The sequence below is a fragment of the Lissotriton helveticus genome, chromosome 10 (genome assembly GCF_964261635.1).
Source record: "Lissotriton helveticus chromosome 10, aLisHel1.1, whole genome shotgun sequence".
In the NCBI taxonomy this organism is placed as follows: Eukaryota; Metazoa; Chordata; class Amphibia; order Caudata; family Salamandridae; genus Lissotriton; species Lissotriton helveticus.
In genome coordinates, this window is record NC_136071.1 from 590076673 (window position 1) to 590089234 (window position 12562).

Consider the following 12562-nt stretch of genomic DNA (forward strand, 5'->3'; position numbering starts at 1 on the left):
GACTCTTGCGTGGCTCGTTGGTCTAGGGGTATGATTCTCGCTTAGGGTGCGAGAGGTCCCGGGTTCAAATCCCGGACGAGCCCTTTTTAGAGCTAAACATACAAATCGTACTAAAAATGCACTATGCCTGACTATTTCTAGTAATACTCGGTTGATTTTTTGCTTAACATATTCCTAACCTCAGTAGAAAAATGGATCACCGTGCTTTTTCTGCCTACCTGCTTAGTCTCAGTGTGTCCCAGGTGATGCTTTCCCAAGCTGTACTCGCAGACATTTAGGCATCAGATATTTGTCTGTCGATGCCTGCACAAGTAAATTTTGAATACGTCTAATTGCAAGCATGTTGGATGATATCTCTGAGGTTTTCACACTTGTTCTGCACATTCTGAGCCGCTGCTGATACAGCAGAATAGAAGTAGGGTGAAGCCTTGAGAGGAACTTTGCTTTAACAGTAGCAAGCAGCAAGGTCGTTTCTGTAGTGTAGTGGTCATCACGTTCGCCTAACACGCGAAAGGTCCCCGGTTCGAGACCGGGCAGAAACACTGAGCGTTGGCTGCTTTTATGTGCACACTCTAAAACCTTATTATCTGAATGCAAGTTTAAGAAGAGGTGGTCTTTGAACACAGTGAGCCGTGGGAAACTTTCTTTACCTTTGCAAGACGAAACAAAGTTATCTGCATCCGTCATCTGGGGGTCGTTCTTGTGCCTATTTTTATTTTGTTTAAGCTATGTTGTATTGTTGGGGCCTTTACACCTGTGACATTGCTGTGAAGGTTGTAAGTGGAAACATTGGCAGGTGCAGATAGAAGAGTTAGACCTAAGCCCCCCTCATGAGCCGTCAGGATGGCCGAGTGGTCTAAGGCGCCAGACTCAAGAGAGCTTGATCTTCAGTGTAGCTGAGCCTTCTGGTCTCCTCATGGAGGCGTGGGTTCAAATCCCACTTCTGACAGGTCCCTTTTACACCCGTAAATCTTCCTGTTTTTTGCAGTGCGTTCCCGGCAAACACCACAATCTTTGCAGGAACCTGTAGCATGTGAAGAGAAATCCACCAACAATCAGGCTGGGCCCTCAATCACAATTCCATGGATTTCTGGAAATGACACCTCAGGCACACCTTCCATTAAATTTGCACTCCATCACAGTAACTCCCTTGCTGGGTTTCTAACTAAGCAGTTGATCCCATCATTTGTTGTGAGGCTCTCCTGCCACCTTTTGGGCAGAGAAGGCACTGTCCCTGCAAAAACACAGGCAGACATGTTCAACAGGGCTTCCTGGTTATGTGGGAGGAGCAGAATGCCATTGGTCCCCCCTTGCAAATTCTAATTTACATAAGGAAGACAGAGAGGTAGCTGGGAGTAGGCACTGCACACGGGCATTGCACTCTCTCTTATGATTTGCAGCCAATTCTAGATTGAGGCAGGAGGAAAGGAGGTGACTCGCCCAACAATGGCTATACTGAGAAGTCAGCCACTCTGGGTCTCCCAGGTGAGTGTTTCAGGCCTGTGAGCCACTCATATAAATCTCGCCTGATTGAGCCTGATCGAGCGCGTTTGAATCCAAATATCAAACCCCTCTTTCTCAGGTGCAGGAAATGGTGGGCCCTTCATTGCTTCTGGTGTGGAAGTCTATGGGGCAAGGGTCCAGGACTTGCAGAGGAGAACAATTGCCAGAAAGTGCTTGCTGTTCTCATCTGTGCCTTTTTTCTGCTCACTGGCTGATAGGAGATTGGCTGCCCCCTTTCTTGCTAGAGTGAAAAAACAACAACTTGAGAGAAAACATGACGTTGTGAGGCTCACTTAGAGGGAGACTAGCCAAATAGCCCTGCTTTTTTTCTGAAAGACGCTTCAGAAATTGTTCAAAATGTCTCCTGGCCACTCAGGCTCGTTGGTCTAGGGGTATGATTCTCGCTTCGGGTGCGAGAGGTCCCGGGTTCAAATCCCGGACGAGCCCATGCTGTGGACATTTTCAGGATGCTTGTAATATAGGAGCATTTATTCTTTTCAATGCTATAAGACGCTGTGTATGTCGAGAAAGTTCCTTACCCTGCACGCTATTTTCCACTTGTGGCGGGATAAAGGAGTGCAGGACTTCTTTGCAACTGCTTTTCTGGGCCAGACCAGCATGGTAGGAACATTACATGCATAGTGTTTTTCTAGTGTAATTTCAGGATATGATTTCAAAATCGCCTCTTGGAATAAAAGTGGTCCTCATTCCTGTCTTCCAAAGAAATAGAGACCGGGTAAGGAGAGCCCAACTTTGAGCTTCAAGGACATTGGCCCTTAGTCTGTGCATTCCAGCCCAATACATGCCAACAAGATTCCTGAGTTAGTGTCTGTTTCTGTAGTGTAGTGGTTATCACGTTCGCCTTACACGCGAAAGGTCCCTGGTTCGAGACCGGGCAGAAACAGCGGTTTGCTGTTTTTAACAGTGTTTGCCTTTACTGGCTGACTTTATAGGAAAGCTGAGATAATAGAGGCTGTCTATCCCTCACCAACCTGACGTAGTGTGCTCCAGGGATCTCAGTGACAGCTCGAAAAGAGAAGTGACGATAGCTTGCGCCATTCGCTTGCTCGCCCTTTGCTCTGAAGGGTGGGCCTACTTCATGAAAGCAAGGAATGAGAGCAGAAATGCTTTTCTTGTCCTCACCACAAGCAGACACTTAGAGAAAACAAACTGTCTGAAGGACAGAGGCTTTTTAATTTCTTGTTTGATGACGGCCATGGAAAAGACAGCAATCATATTGCAGAAGAGAGCAACATGTGCAGTTGCTTGCTTTGGGTGAAGCATTCACTGACTAGCTGCCACTAACACCTGGAGCCGTGTCAGAGGTGACTCTTGCGTGGCTCGTTGGTCTAGGGGTATGATTCTCGCTTAGGGTGCGAGAGGTCCCGGGTTCAAATCCCGGACGAGCCCTTTTTAGAGCTAAACATACAAATCGTACTAAAAATGCACTATGCCTGACTATTTCTAGTAATACTCGGTGCATTGTTGCGCAACATATTCCTAACCTCAGAAGAAAAATGGATCACCGTGCTTTTTCTGCCTACCTGCTTAGTCTCAGTGTGTCCCAGGTGATGCTTTCCCAAGCTGTACTCGCAGACATTTAGGCATCAGATATTTGTCTGTCGATGCCTGCACAAGTAAATTTTGAATACGTCTAATTGCAAGCATGTTGGATGATATCTCTGAGGTTTTCACACTTTTTCTGCACATTCTGAGCCGCTGCTGATACAGCAGAATAGAAGTAGGGTGAAGCCTTGAGAGGAACTTTGCTTTAACAGTAGCAAGCAGCAAGGTCGTTTCTGTAGTGTAGTGGTCATCACGTTCGCCTAACACGCGAAAGGTCCCCGGTTCGAGACCGGGCAGAAACACTGAGCATTGGCTGCTTTTATGTGCACACTCTAAAACCTTATTATCTGAATGCAAGTTTAAGAAGAGGTGGTCTTTGAACACAGTGAGCCGTAGGAAACTTTCTTTACCTTTGCAAGACGAAACAAAGTTATCTGCATCCATCATCTGGGGGTCGTTCTTGTGCCTATTTTTATTTTGTTTAAGCTATGTTGTATTGTTGGGGCCTTTACACCTGTGACATTGCTGTGAAGGTTGTAAGTGGAAACATTGGCAGGTGCAGATAGAAGAGTTAGACCTAAGCCCCCCCTCATGAGCCGTCAGGATGGCCGAGTGGTCTAAGGCGCCAGACTCAAGAGAGCTTGATCTTCAGTGTAGCTGAGCCTTCTGGTCTCCTCATGGAGGCGTGGGTTCAAATCCCACTTCTGACAGGTCCCTTTTACACCCGTATATCTTCCTGTTTTTTGCAGTGCGTTCCCGGCAAACACCACAATCTTTGCAGGAACCTGTAGCATGTGAAGAGAAATCCACCAACAATCAGGCTGGGCCCTTAATCACAATTCCATGGATTTCTGGAAATGACACCTCAGGCACACCTTCCATTAAATTTGCACTCCATCACAGTAACTGCCATGCTGGGTTTCTAACTGAGCAGTTGATCCCATCATTTGTTGTGAGGCTCTCCTGCCACCTTTTGGGCAGAGAAGGCACTGTCCCTGCAAAAACACAGGCAGACATGTTCAACAGGGCTTCCTGGTTATGTGGGAGGAGCAGAATGCCATTGGTCCCCCCTTGCAAATTCTAATTTACATAAGGAAGACAGAGAGGTAGCTGGGAGTAGGCACTGCACACGGGCATTGCACTCTCTCTTATGATTTGCAGCCAATTCTAGATTGAGGCAGGAGGAAAGGAGGTGACTCGCCCAACAATGGCTATACTGAGAAGTCAGCCACTCTGGGTCTCCCAGGTGAGTGTTTCAGGCCTGTGAACCACTCATATAAATCTCGCCTGATCGAGCCTGAGCGAGCGCTGAGCGAGCGCGTTTGAATCCAAATATCAAACCCCTCTTTCTCAGGCGCAGGAAATGGTGGGCCCTTCATTGCTTCTGGTGTGGAAGTCTATGGGGCAAGGGTCCAGGACTTGCAGAGGAGAACAATTGCCAGAAAGTGCTTGCTGTTCTCATCTGTGCCTTTTTTCTGCTCACTGGCTGATAGGAGATTGGCTGCCCCCTTTCTTGCTAGAGTGAAAAAACAACAACTTGAGAGAAAACATGACGTTGTGAGGCTCACTTAGAGGGAGACTAGCCAAATAGCCCTGCTTTTTTTCTGAAAGACGCTTCAGAAATTGTTCAAAATGTCTCCTGGCCACTCAGGCTCGTTGGTCTAGGGGTATGATTCTCGCTTCGGGTGCGAGAGGTCCCGGGTTCAAGTCCCGGACGAGCCCATGCTGTGGACATTTTCAGGATGCTTGTAATATAGGAGCATTTCTTCTTTTCAATGCTATAAGACGCTGTGTATGTCGAGAAAGTTCCTTACCCTGCACGCTATTTTCCACTTGTGGCGGGATAAAGGAGTGCAGGACTTCTTTGCAACTGCTTTTCTGGGCCAGACCAGCATGGTAGGAACATTACATGCATAGTGTTTTTCTAGTGTAATTTCAGGATATGGTTTCAAAATCGCCTCTTGGAATAAAAGTGGTCCTCATTCCTGTCTTCCAAAGAAATAGAGACCGGGTTTGGAGAGCCCAACTTTGAGCTTCAAGGACATTGGCCCTTAGTCTGTGCATTCCAGCCCAATACATGCCAACAAGATTCCTGAGTTAGTGTCTGTTTCTGTAGTGTAGTGGTTATCACGTTCGCCTTACACGCGAAAGGTCCCTGGTTCGAGACCGGGCAGAAACAGCGGTTTGCTGTTTTTAACAGTGTTTGCCTTTACTGGCTGACTTTATAGGAAAGCTGAGATAATAGAGGCTGTCTATCCCTCACCAACCTGACGTAGTGTGCTCCAGGGATCTCAGTGACAGCTCGAAAAGAGAAGTGACGATAGCTTGCGCCATTCGCTTGCTCGCCCTTTGCTCTGAAGGGTGGGCCTACTTCATGAAAGCAAGGAATGAGAGCAGAAATGCTTTTCTTGTCCTCACCACAAGCAGACACTTAGAGAAAACAAACTGTCTGAAGGACAGAGGCTTTTTAATTTCTTGTTTGATGACGGCCATGGAAAAGACAGCAATCATATTGCAGAAGAGAGCAACATGTGCAGTTGCTTGCTTTGGGTGAAGCATTCACTGACTAGCTGCCACTAACCCCTGGAGCCGTGTCAGAGGTGACTCTTGCGTGGCTCGTTGGTCTAGGGGTATGATTCTCGCTTAGGGTGCGAGAGGTCCCGGGTTCAAATCCCGGACGAGCCCTTTTTAGAGCTAAACATACAAATCGTACTAAAAATGCACTATGCCTGACTATTTCTAGTAATACTCGGTGCATTGTTGCGCAACATATTCCTAACCTCAGAAGAAAAATGGATCACCGTGCTTTTTCTGCCTACCTGCTTAGTCTCAGTGTGTCCCAGGTGATGCTTTCCCAAGCTGTACTCGCAGACATTTAGGCATCAGATATTTGTCTGTCGATGCCTGCACAAGTAAATTTTGAATACGTCTAATTGCAAGCATGTTGGATGATATCTCTGAGGTTTTCACACTTGTTCTGCACATTCTGAGCCGCTGCTGATACAGCAGAATAGAAGTAGGGTGAAGCCTTGAGAGGAACTTTGCTTTAACAGTAGCAAGCAGCAAGGTCGTTTCTGTAGTGTAGTGGTCATCACGTTCGCCTAACACGCGAAAGGTCCCGGGTTCGAGACCGGGCAGAAACACTGAGCGTTGGCTGCTTTTATGTGCACACTCTAAAACCTTATTATCTGAATGCAAGTTTAAGAAGAGGTGGTCTTTGAACACAGTGAGCCGTGGGAAACTTTCTTTACCTTTGCAAGACGAAACAAAGTTATCTGCATCCATCATCTGGGGGTCGTTCTTGTGCCTATTTTTATTTTGTTTAAGCTATGTTGTATTGTTGGGGCCTTTACACCTGTGACATTGCTGTGAAGGTTGTAAGTGGAAACATTGGCAGGTGCAGATAGAAGAGTTAGACCTAAGCCCCCCTCATGAGCCGTCAGGATGGCCGAGTGGTCTAAGGCGCCAGACTCAAGAGAGCTTGATCTTCAGTGTAGCTGAGCCTTCTGGTCTCCTCATGGAGGCGTGGGTTCAAATCCCACTTCTGACAGGTCCCTTTTACACCCGTAAATCTTCCTGTTTTTTGCAGTGCGTTCCCGGCAAACACCACAATCTTTGCAGGAACCTGTAGCATGTGAAGAGAAATCCACCAACAATCAGGCTGGGCCCTCAATCACAATTCCATGGATTTCTGGAAATGACACCTCAGGCACACCTTCCATTAAATTTGCACTCCATCACAGTAACTGCCATGCTGGGTTTCTAACTAAGCAGTTGATCCCATCATTTGTTGTGAGGCTCTCCTGCCACCTTTTGGGCAGAGAAGGCACTGTCCCTGCAAAAACACAGGCAGACATGTTCAACAGGGCTTCCTGGTTATGTGGGAGGAGCAGAATGCCATTGGTCCCCCCTTGCAAATTCTAATTTACATAAGGAAGACAGAGAGGTAGCTGGGAGTAGGCACTGCACACGGGCATTGCACTCTCTCTTATGATTTGCAGCCAATTCTAGATTGAGGCAGGAGGAAAGGAGGTGACTCGCCCAACAATGGCTATACTGAGAAGTCAGCCACTCTGGGTCTCCCAGGTGAGTGTTTCAGGCCTGTGAGCCACTCATATAAATCTCGCCTGATTGAGCCTGATCGAGCGCGTTTGAATCCAAATATCAAACCCCTCTTTCTCAGGTGCAGGAAATGGTGGGCCCTTCATTGCTTCTGGTGTGGAAGTCTATGGGGCAAGGGTCCAGGACTTGCAGAGGAGAACAATTGCCAGAAAGTGCTTGCTGTTCTCATCTGTGCCTTTTTTCTGCTCACTGGCTGATAGGAGATTGGCTGCCCCCTTTCTTGCTAGAGTGAAAAAACAACAACTTGAGAGAAAACATGACGTTGTGAGGCTCACTTAGAGGGAGACTAGCCAAATAGCCCTGCTTTTTTTCTGAAAGACGCTTCAGAAATTGTTCAAAATGTCTCCTGGCCACTCAGGCTCGTTGGTCTAGGGGTATGATTCTCGCTTCGGGTGCGAGAGGTCCCGGGTTCAAATCCCGGACGAGCCCATGCTGTGGACATTTTCAGGATGCTTGTAATATAGGAGCATTTCTTCTTTTCAATGCTATAAGACGCTGTGTATGTCGAGAAAGTTCCTTACCCTGCACGCTATTTTCCACTTGTGGCGGGATAAAGGAGTGCAGGACTTCTTTGCAACTGCTTTTCTGGGCCAGACCAGCATGGTAGGAACATTACATGCATAGTGTTTTTCTAGTGTAATTTCAGGATATGGTTTCAAAATCGCCTCTTGGAATAAAAGTGGTCCTCATTCCTGTCTTCCAAAGAAATAGAGACCGGGTAAGGAGAGCCCAACTTTGAGCTTCAAGGACATTGGCCCTTAGTCTGTGCATTCCAGCCCAATACATGCCAACAAGATTCCTGAGTTAGTGTCTGTTTCTGTAGTGTAGTGGTTATCACGTTCGCCTTACACGCGAAAGGTCCCTGGTTCGAGACCGGGCAGAAACAGCGGTTTGCTGTTTTTAACAGTGTTTGCCTTTACTGGCTGACTTTATAGGAAAGCTGAGATAATAGAGGCTGTCTATCCCTCACCAACCTGACGTAGTGTGCTCCAGGGATCTCAGTGACAGCTCGAAAAGAGAAGTGACGATAGCTTGCGCCATTCGCTTGCTCGCCCTTTGCTCTGAAGGGTGGGCCTACTTCATGAAAGCAAGGAATGAGAGCAGAAATGCTTTTCTTGTCCTCACCGCAAGCAGACACTTAGAGAAAACAAACTGTCTGAAGGACAGAGGCTTTTTAATTTCTTGTTTGATGACGGCCATGGAAAAGACAGCAATCATATTGCAGAAGAGAGCAACATGTGCAGTTGCTTGCTTTGGGTGAAGCATTCACCGACTAGCTGCCACTAACCCCTGGAGCCATGTCAGAGGTGACTCTTGCGTGGCTCGTTGGTCTAGGGGTATGATTCTCGCTTAGGGTGCGAGAGGTCCCAGGTTCAAATCCCGGACGAGCCCTTTTTAGAGCTAAACATACAAATCGTACTAAAAATGCACTATGCCTGACTATTTCTAGTAATACTCGGTGCATTGTTGCGCAACATATTCCTAACCTCAGAAGAAAAATGGATCACCGTGCTTTTTCTGCCTACCTGCTTAGTCTCAGTGTGTCCCAGGTGATGCTTTCCCAAGCTGTACTCGCAGACATTTAGGCATCAGATATTTGTCTGTCGATGCCTGCACAAGTAAATTTTGAATACGTCTAATTGCAAGCATGTTGGATGATATCTCTGAGGTTTTCACACTTGTTCTGCACATTCTGAGCCGCTGCTGATACAGCAGAATAGAAGTAGGGTGAAGCCTTGAGAGGAACTTTGCTTTAACAGTAGCAAGCAGCAAGGTCGTTTCTGTAGTGTAGTGGTCATCACGTTCGCCTAACACGCGAAAGGTCCCCGGTTCGAGACCGGGCAGAAACACTGAGCGTTGGCTGCTTTTATGTGCACACTCTAAAACCTTATTATCTGAATGCAAGTTTAAGAAGAGGTGGTCTTTGAACACAGTGAGCCGTGGGAAACTTTCTTTACCTTTGCAAGACGAAACAAAGTTATCTGCATCCATCATCTGGGGGTCGTTCTTGTGCCTATTTTTATTTTGTTTAAGCTATGTTGTATTGTTGGGGCCTTTACACCTGTGACATTGCTGTGAAGGTTGTAAGTGGAAACATTGGCAGGTGCAGATAGAAGAGTTAGACCTAAGCCCCCCTCATGAGCCGTCAGGATGGCCGAGTGGTCTAAGGCGCCAGACTCAAGAGAGCTTGATCTTCAGTGTAGCTGAGCCTTCTGGTCTCCTCATGGAGGCGTGGGTTCAAATCCCACTTCTGACAGGTCCCTTTTACACCCGTAAATCTTCCTGTTTTTTGCAGTGCGTTCCCGGCAAACACCACAATCTTTGCAGGAACCTGTAGCATGTGAAGAGAAATCCACCAACAATCAGGCTGGGCCCTCAATCACAATTCCATGGATTTCTGGAAATGACACCTCAGGCACACCTTCCATTAAATTTGCACTCCATCACAGTAACTGCCATGCTGGGTTTCTAACTAAGCAGTTGATCCCATCATTTGTTGTGAGGCTCTCCTGCCACCTTTTGGGCAGAGAAGGCACTGTCCCTGCAAAAACACAGGCAGACATGTTCAACAGGGCTTCCTGGTTATGTGGGAGGAGCAGAATGCCATTGGTCCCCCCTTGCAAATTCTAATTTACATAAGGAAGACAGAGAGGTAGCTGGGAGTAGGCACTGCACACGGGCATTGCACTCTCTCTTATGATTTGCAGCCAATTCTAGATTGAGGCAGGAGGAAAGGAGGTGACTCGCCCAACAATGGCTATACTGAGAAGTCAGCCACTCTGGGTCTCCCAGGTGAGTGTTTCAGGCCTGTGAGCCACTCATATAAATCTCGCCTGATTGAGCCTGATCGAGCGCGTTTGAATCCAAATATCAAACCCCTCTTTCTCAGGTGCAGGAAATGGTGGGCCCTTCATTGCTTCTGGTGTGGAAGTCTATGGGGCAAGGGTCCAGGACTTGCAGAGGAGAACAATTGCCAGAAAGTGCTTGCTGTTCTCATCTGTGCCTTTTTTCTGCTCACTGGCTGATAGGAGATTGGCTGCCCCCTTTCTTGCTAGAGTGAAAAAACAACAACTTGAGAGAAAACATGACGTTGTGAGGCTCACTTAGAGGGAGACTAGCCAAATAGCCCTGCTTTTTTTCTGAAAGACGCTTCAGAAATTGTTCAAAATGTCTCCTGGCCACTCAGGCTCGTTGGTCTAGGGGTATGATTCTCGCTTCGGGTGCGAGAGGTCCCGGGTTCAAATCCCGGACGAGCCCATGCTGTGGACATTTTCAGGATGCTTGTAATATAGGAGCATTTATTCTTTTCAATGCTATAAGACGCTGTGTATGTCGAGAAAGTTCCTTACCCTGCACGCTATTTTCCACTTGTGGCGGGATAAAGGAGTGCAGGACTTCTTTGCAACTGCTTTTCTGGGCCAGACCAGCATGGTAGGAACATTACATGCATAGTGTTTTTCTAGTGTAATTTCAGGATATGATTTCAAAATCGCCTCTTGGAATAAAAGTGGTCCTCATTCCTGTCTTCCAAAGAAATAGAGACCGGGTAAGGAGAGCCCAACTTTGAGCTTCAAGGACATTGGCCCTTAGTCTGTGCATTCCAGCCCAATACATGCCAACAAGATTCCTGAGTTAGTGTCTGTTTCTGTAGTGTAGTGGTTATCACGTTCGCCTTACACGCGAAAGGTCCCTGGTTCGAGACCGGGCAGAAACAGCGGTTTGCTGTTTTTAACAGTGTTTGCCTTTACTGGCTGACTTTATAGGAAAGCTGAGATAATAGAGGCTGTCTATCCCTCACCAACCTGACGTAGTGTGCTCCAGGGATCTCAGTGACAGCTCGAAAAGAGAAGTGACGATAGCTTGCGCCATTCGCTTGCTCGCCCTTTGCTCTGAAGGGTGGGCCTACTTCATGAAAGCAAGGAATGAGAGCAGAAATGCTTTTCTTGTCCTCACCACAAGCAGACACTTAGAGAAAACAAACTGTCTGAAGGACAGAGGCTTTTTAATTTCTTGTTTGATGACGGCCATGGAAAAGACAGCAATCATATTGCAGAAGAGAGCAACATGTGCAGTTGCTTGCTTTGGGTGAAGCATTCACTGACTAGCTGCCACTAACACCTGGAGCCGTGTCAGAGGTGACTCTTGCGTGGCTCGTTGGTCTAGGGGTATGATTCTCGCTTAGGGTGCGAGAGGTCCCGGGTTGAAATCCCGGACGAGCCCTTTTTAGAGCTAAACATACAAATCGTACTAAAAATGCACTATGCCTGACTATTTCTAGTAATACTCGGTGCATTGTTGCGCAACATATTCCTAACCTCAGAAGAAAAATGGATCACCGTGCTTTTTCTGCCTACCTGCTTAGTCTCAGTGTGTCCCAGGTGATGCTTTCCCAAGCTGTACTCGCAGACATTTAGGCATCAGATATTTGTCTGTCGATGCCTGCACAAGTAAATTTTGAATACGTCTAATTGCAAGCATGTTGGATGATATCTCTGAGGTTTTCACACTTGTTCTGCACATTCTGAGCCGCTGCTGATACAGCAGAATAGAAGTAGGGTGAAGCCTTGAGAGGAACTTTGCTTTAACAGTAGCAAGCAGCAAGGTCGTTTCTGTAGTGTAGTGGTCATCACGTTCGCCTAACACGCGAAAGGTCCCCGGTTCGAGACCGGGCAGAAACACTGAGCATTGGCTGCTTTTATGTGCACACTCTAAAACCTTATTATCTGAATGCAAGTTTAAGAAGAGGTGGTCTTTGAACACAGTGAGCCGTGGGAAACTTTCTTTACCTTTGCAAGACGAAACAAAGTTATCTGCATCCATCATCTGGGGGTCGTTCTTGTGCCTATTTTTATTTTGTTTAAGCTATGTTGTATTGTTGGGGCCTTTACACCTGTGACATTGCTGTGAAGGTTGTAAGTGGAAACATTGGCAGGTGCAGATAGAAGAGTTAGACCTAAGCCCCCCCTCATGAGCCGTCAGGATGGCCGAGTGGTCTAAGGCGCCAGACTCAAGAGAGCTTGATCTTCAGTGTAGCTGAGCCTTCTGGTCTCCTCATGGAGGCGTGGGTTCAAATCCCACTTCTGACAGGTCCCTTTTACACCCGTATATCTTCCTGTTTTTTGCAGTGCGTTCCCGGCAAACACCACAATCTTTGCAGGAACCTGTAGCATGTGAAGAGAAATCCACCAACAATCAGGCTGGGCCCTTAATCACAATTCCATGGATTTCTGGAAATGACACCTCAGGCACACCTTCCATTAAATTTGCACTCCATCACAGTAACTGCCATGCTGGGTTTCTAACTGAGCAGTTGATCCCATCATTTGTTGTGAGGCTCTCCTGCCACCTTTTGGGCAGAGAAGGCACTGTC

The 12562-nt window shown here is 47.2% G+C and overlaps 23 non-coding genes across 23 annotated transcripts; all 23 read left to right on the top strand.

Annotated features, from left to right (window-relative positions):
• Positions 1 to 11: 11 nt before the first annotated feature.
• On the top strand, positions 12 to 83 carry TRNAP-AGG (transfer RNA proline (anticodon AGG)). Its single transcript has one exon. It is a non-coding gene; the product is annotated as a tRNA-Pro (tRNA).
• A 386-nt stretch (positions 84 to 469) lies between these two features.
• TRNAV-AAC (transfer RNA valine (anticodon AAC)) lies at positions 470 to 542 on the top strand. Its single transcript has one exon. It is a non-coding gene; the product is annotated as a tRNA-Val (tRNA).
• Positions 543 to 837: 295 nt separating this feature from the next.
• Positions 838 to 949, top strand: TRNAL-CAA (transfer RNA leucine (anticodon CAA)). Its single transcript has 2 exons — positions 838 to 875; positions 904 to 949. It is a non-coding gene; the product is annotated as a tRNA-Leu (tRNA).
• Positions 950 to 1878: 929 nt separating this feature from the next.
• TRNAP-CGG (transfer RNA proline (anticodon CGG)) lies at positions 1879 to 1950 on the top strand. The gene has a single exon. It is a non-coding gene; the product is annotated as a tRNA-Pro (tRNA).
• Positions 1951 to 2334: 384 nt separating this feature from the next.
• TRNAV-UAC (transfer RNA valine (anticodon UAC)) lies at positions 2335 to 2407 on the top strand. The gene has a single exon. It is a non-coding gene; the product is annotated as a tRNA-Val (tRNA).
• A 434-nt stretch (positions 2408 to 2841) lies between these two features.
• Positions 2842 to 2913, top strand: TRNAP-AGG (transfer RNA proline (anticodon AGG)). The gene has a single exon. It is a non-coding gene; the product is annotated as a tRNA-Pro (tRNA).
• Positions 2914 to 3298: 385 nt separating this feature from the next.
• TRNAV-AAC (transfer RNA valine (anticodon AAC)) lies at positions 3299 to 3371 on the top strand. The gene has a single exon. It is a non-coding gene; the product is annotated as a tRNA-Val (tRNA).
• A 296-nt stretch (positions 3372 to 3667) lies between these two features.
• Positions 3668 to 3779, top strand: TRNAL-CAA (transfer RNA leucine (anticodon CAA)). The gene is made up of 2 exons: positions 3668 to 3705; positions 3734 to 3779. It is a non-coding gene; the product is annotated as a tRNA-Leu (tRNA).
• A 940-nt stretch (positions 3780 to 4719) lies between these two features.
• TRNAP-CGG (transfer RNA proline (anticodon CGG)) lies at positions 4720 to 4791 on the top strand. Its single transcript has one exon. It is a non-coding gene; the product is annotated as a tRNA-Pro (tRNA).
• A 384-nt stretch (positions 4792 to 5175) lies between these two features.
• TRNAV-UAC (transfer RNA valine (anticodon UAC)) lies at positions 5176 to 5248 on the top strand. Its single transcript has one exon. It is a non-coding gene; the product is annotated as a tRNA-Val (tRNA).
• Positions 5249 to 5682: 434 nt separating this feature from the next.
• TRNAP-AGG (transfer RNA proline (anticodon AGG)) lies at positions 5683 to 5754 on the top strand. The gene has a single exon. It is a non-coding gene; the product is annotated as a tRNA-Pro (tRNA).
• Positions 5755 to 6139: 385 nt separating this feature from the next.
• On the top strand, positions 6140 to 6212 carry TRNAV-AAC (transfer RNA valine (anticodon AAC)). The gene has a single exon. It is a non-coding gene; the product is annotated as a tRNA-Val (tRNA).
• Positions 6213 to 6507: 295 nt separating this feature from the next.
• On the top strand, positions 6508 to 6619 carry TRNAL-CAA (transfer RNA leucine (anticodon CAA)). The gene is made up of 2 exons: positions 6508 to 6545; positions 6574 to 6619. It is a non-coding gene; the product is annotated as a tRNA-Leu (tRNA).
• Positions 6620 to 7548: 929 nt separating this feature from the next.
• Positions 7549 to 7620, top strand: TRNAP-CGG (transfer RNA proline (anticodon CGG)). Its single transcript has one exon. It is a non-coding gene; the product is annotated as a tRNA-Pro (tRNA).
• Positions 7621 to 8004: 384 nt separating this feature from the next.
• On the top strand, positions 8005 to 8077 carry TRNAV-UAC (transfer RNA valine (anticodon UAC)). The gene has a single exon. It is a non-coding gene; the product is annotated as a tRNA-Val (tRNA).
• A 434-nt stretch (positions 8078 to 8511) lies between these two features.
• TRNAP-AGG (transfer RNA proline (anticodon AGG)) lies at positions 8512 to 8583 on the top strand. Its single transcript has one exon. It is a non-coding gene; the product is annotated as a tRNA-Pro (tRNA).
• Positions 8584 to 8968: 385 nt separating this feature from the next.
• On the top strand, positions 8969 to 9041 carry TRNAV-AAC (transfer RNA valine (anticodon AAC)). The gene has a single exon. It is a non-coding gene; the product is annotated as a tRNA-Val (tRNA).
• Positions 9042 to 9336: 295 nt separating this feature from the next.
• TRNAL-CAA (transfer RNA leucine (anticodon CAA)) lies at positions 9337 to 9448 on the top strand. Its single transcript has 2 exons — positions 9337 to 9374; positions 9403 to 9448. It is a non-coding gene; the product is annotated as a tRNA-Leu (tRNA).
• A 929-nt stretch (positions 9449 to 10377) lies between these two features.
• TRNAP-CGG (transfer RNA proline (anticodon CGG)) lies at positions 10378 to 10449 on the top strand. The gene has a single exon. It is a non-coding gene; the product is annotated as a tRNA-Pro (tRNA).
• A 384-nt stretch (positions 10450 to 10833) lies between these two features.
• TRNAV-UAC (transfer RNA valine (anticodon UAC)) lies at positions 10834 to 10906 on the top strand. Its single transcript has one exon. It is a non-coding gene; the product is annotated as a tRNA-Val (tRNA).
• Positions 10907 to 11340: 434 nt separating this feature from the next.
• TRNAP-AGG (transfer RNA proline (anticodon AGG)) lies at positions 11341 to 11412 on the top strand. Its single transcript has one exon. It is a non-coding gene; the product is annotated as a tRNA-Pro (tRNA).
• A 385-nt stretch (positions 11413 to 11797) lies between these two features.
• Positions 11798 to 11870, top strand: TRNAV-AAC (transfer RNA valine (anticodon AAC)). The gene has a single exon. It is a non-coding gene; the product is annotated as a tRNA-Val (tRNA).
• Positions 11871 to 12166: 296 nt separating this feature from the next.
• On the top strand, positions 12167 to 12278 carry TRNAL-CAA (transfer RNA leucine (anticodon CAA)). Its single transcript has 2 exons — positions 12167 to 12204; positions 12233 to 12278. It is a non-coding gene; the product is annotated as a tRNA-Leu (tRNA).
• The last annotated feature ends 284 nt before the right edge of the window (positions 12279 to 12562 follow it).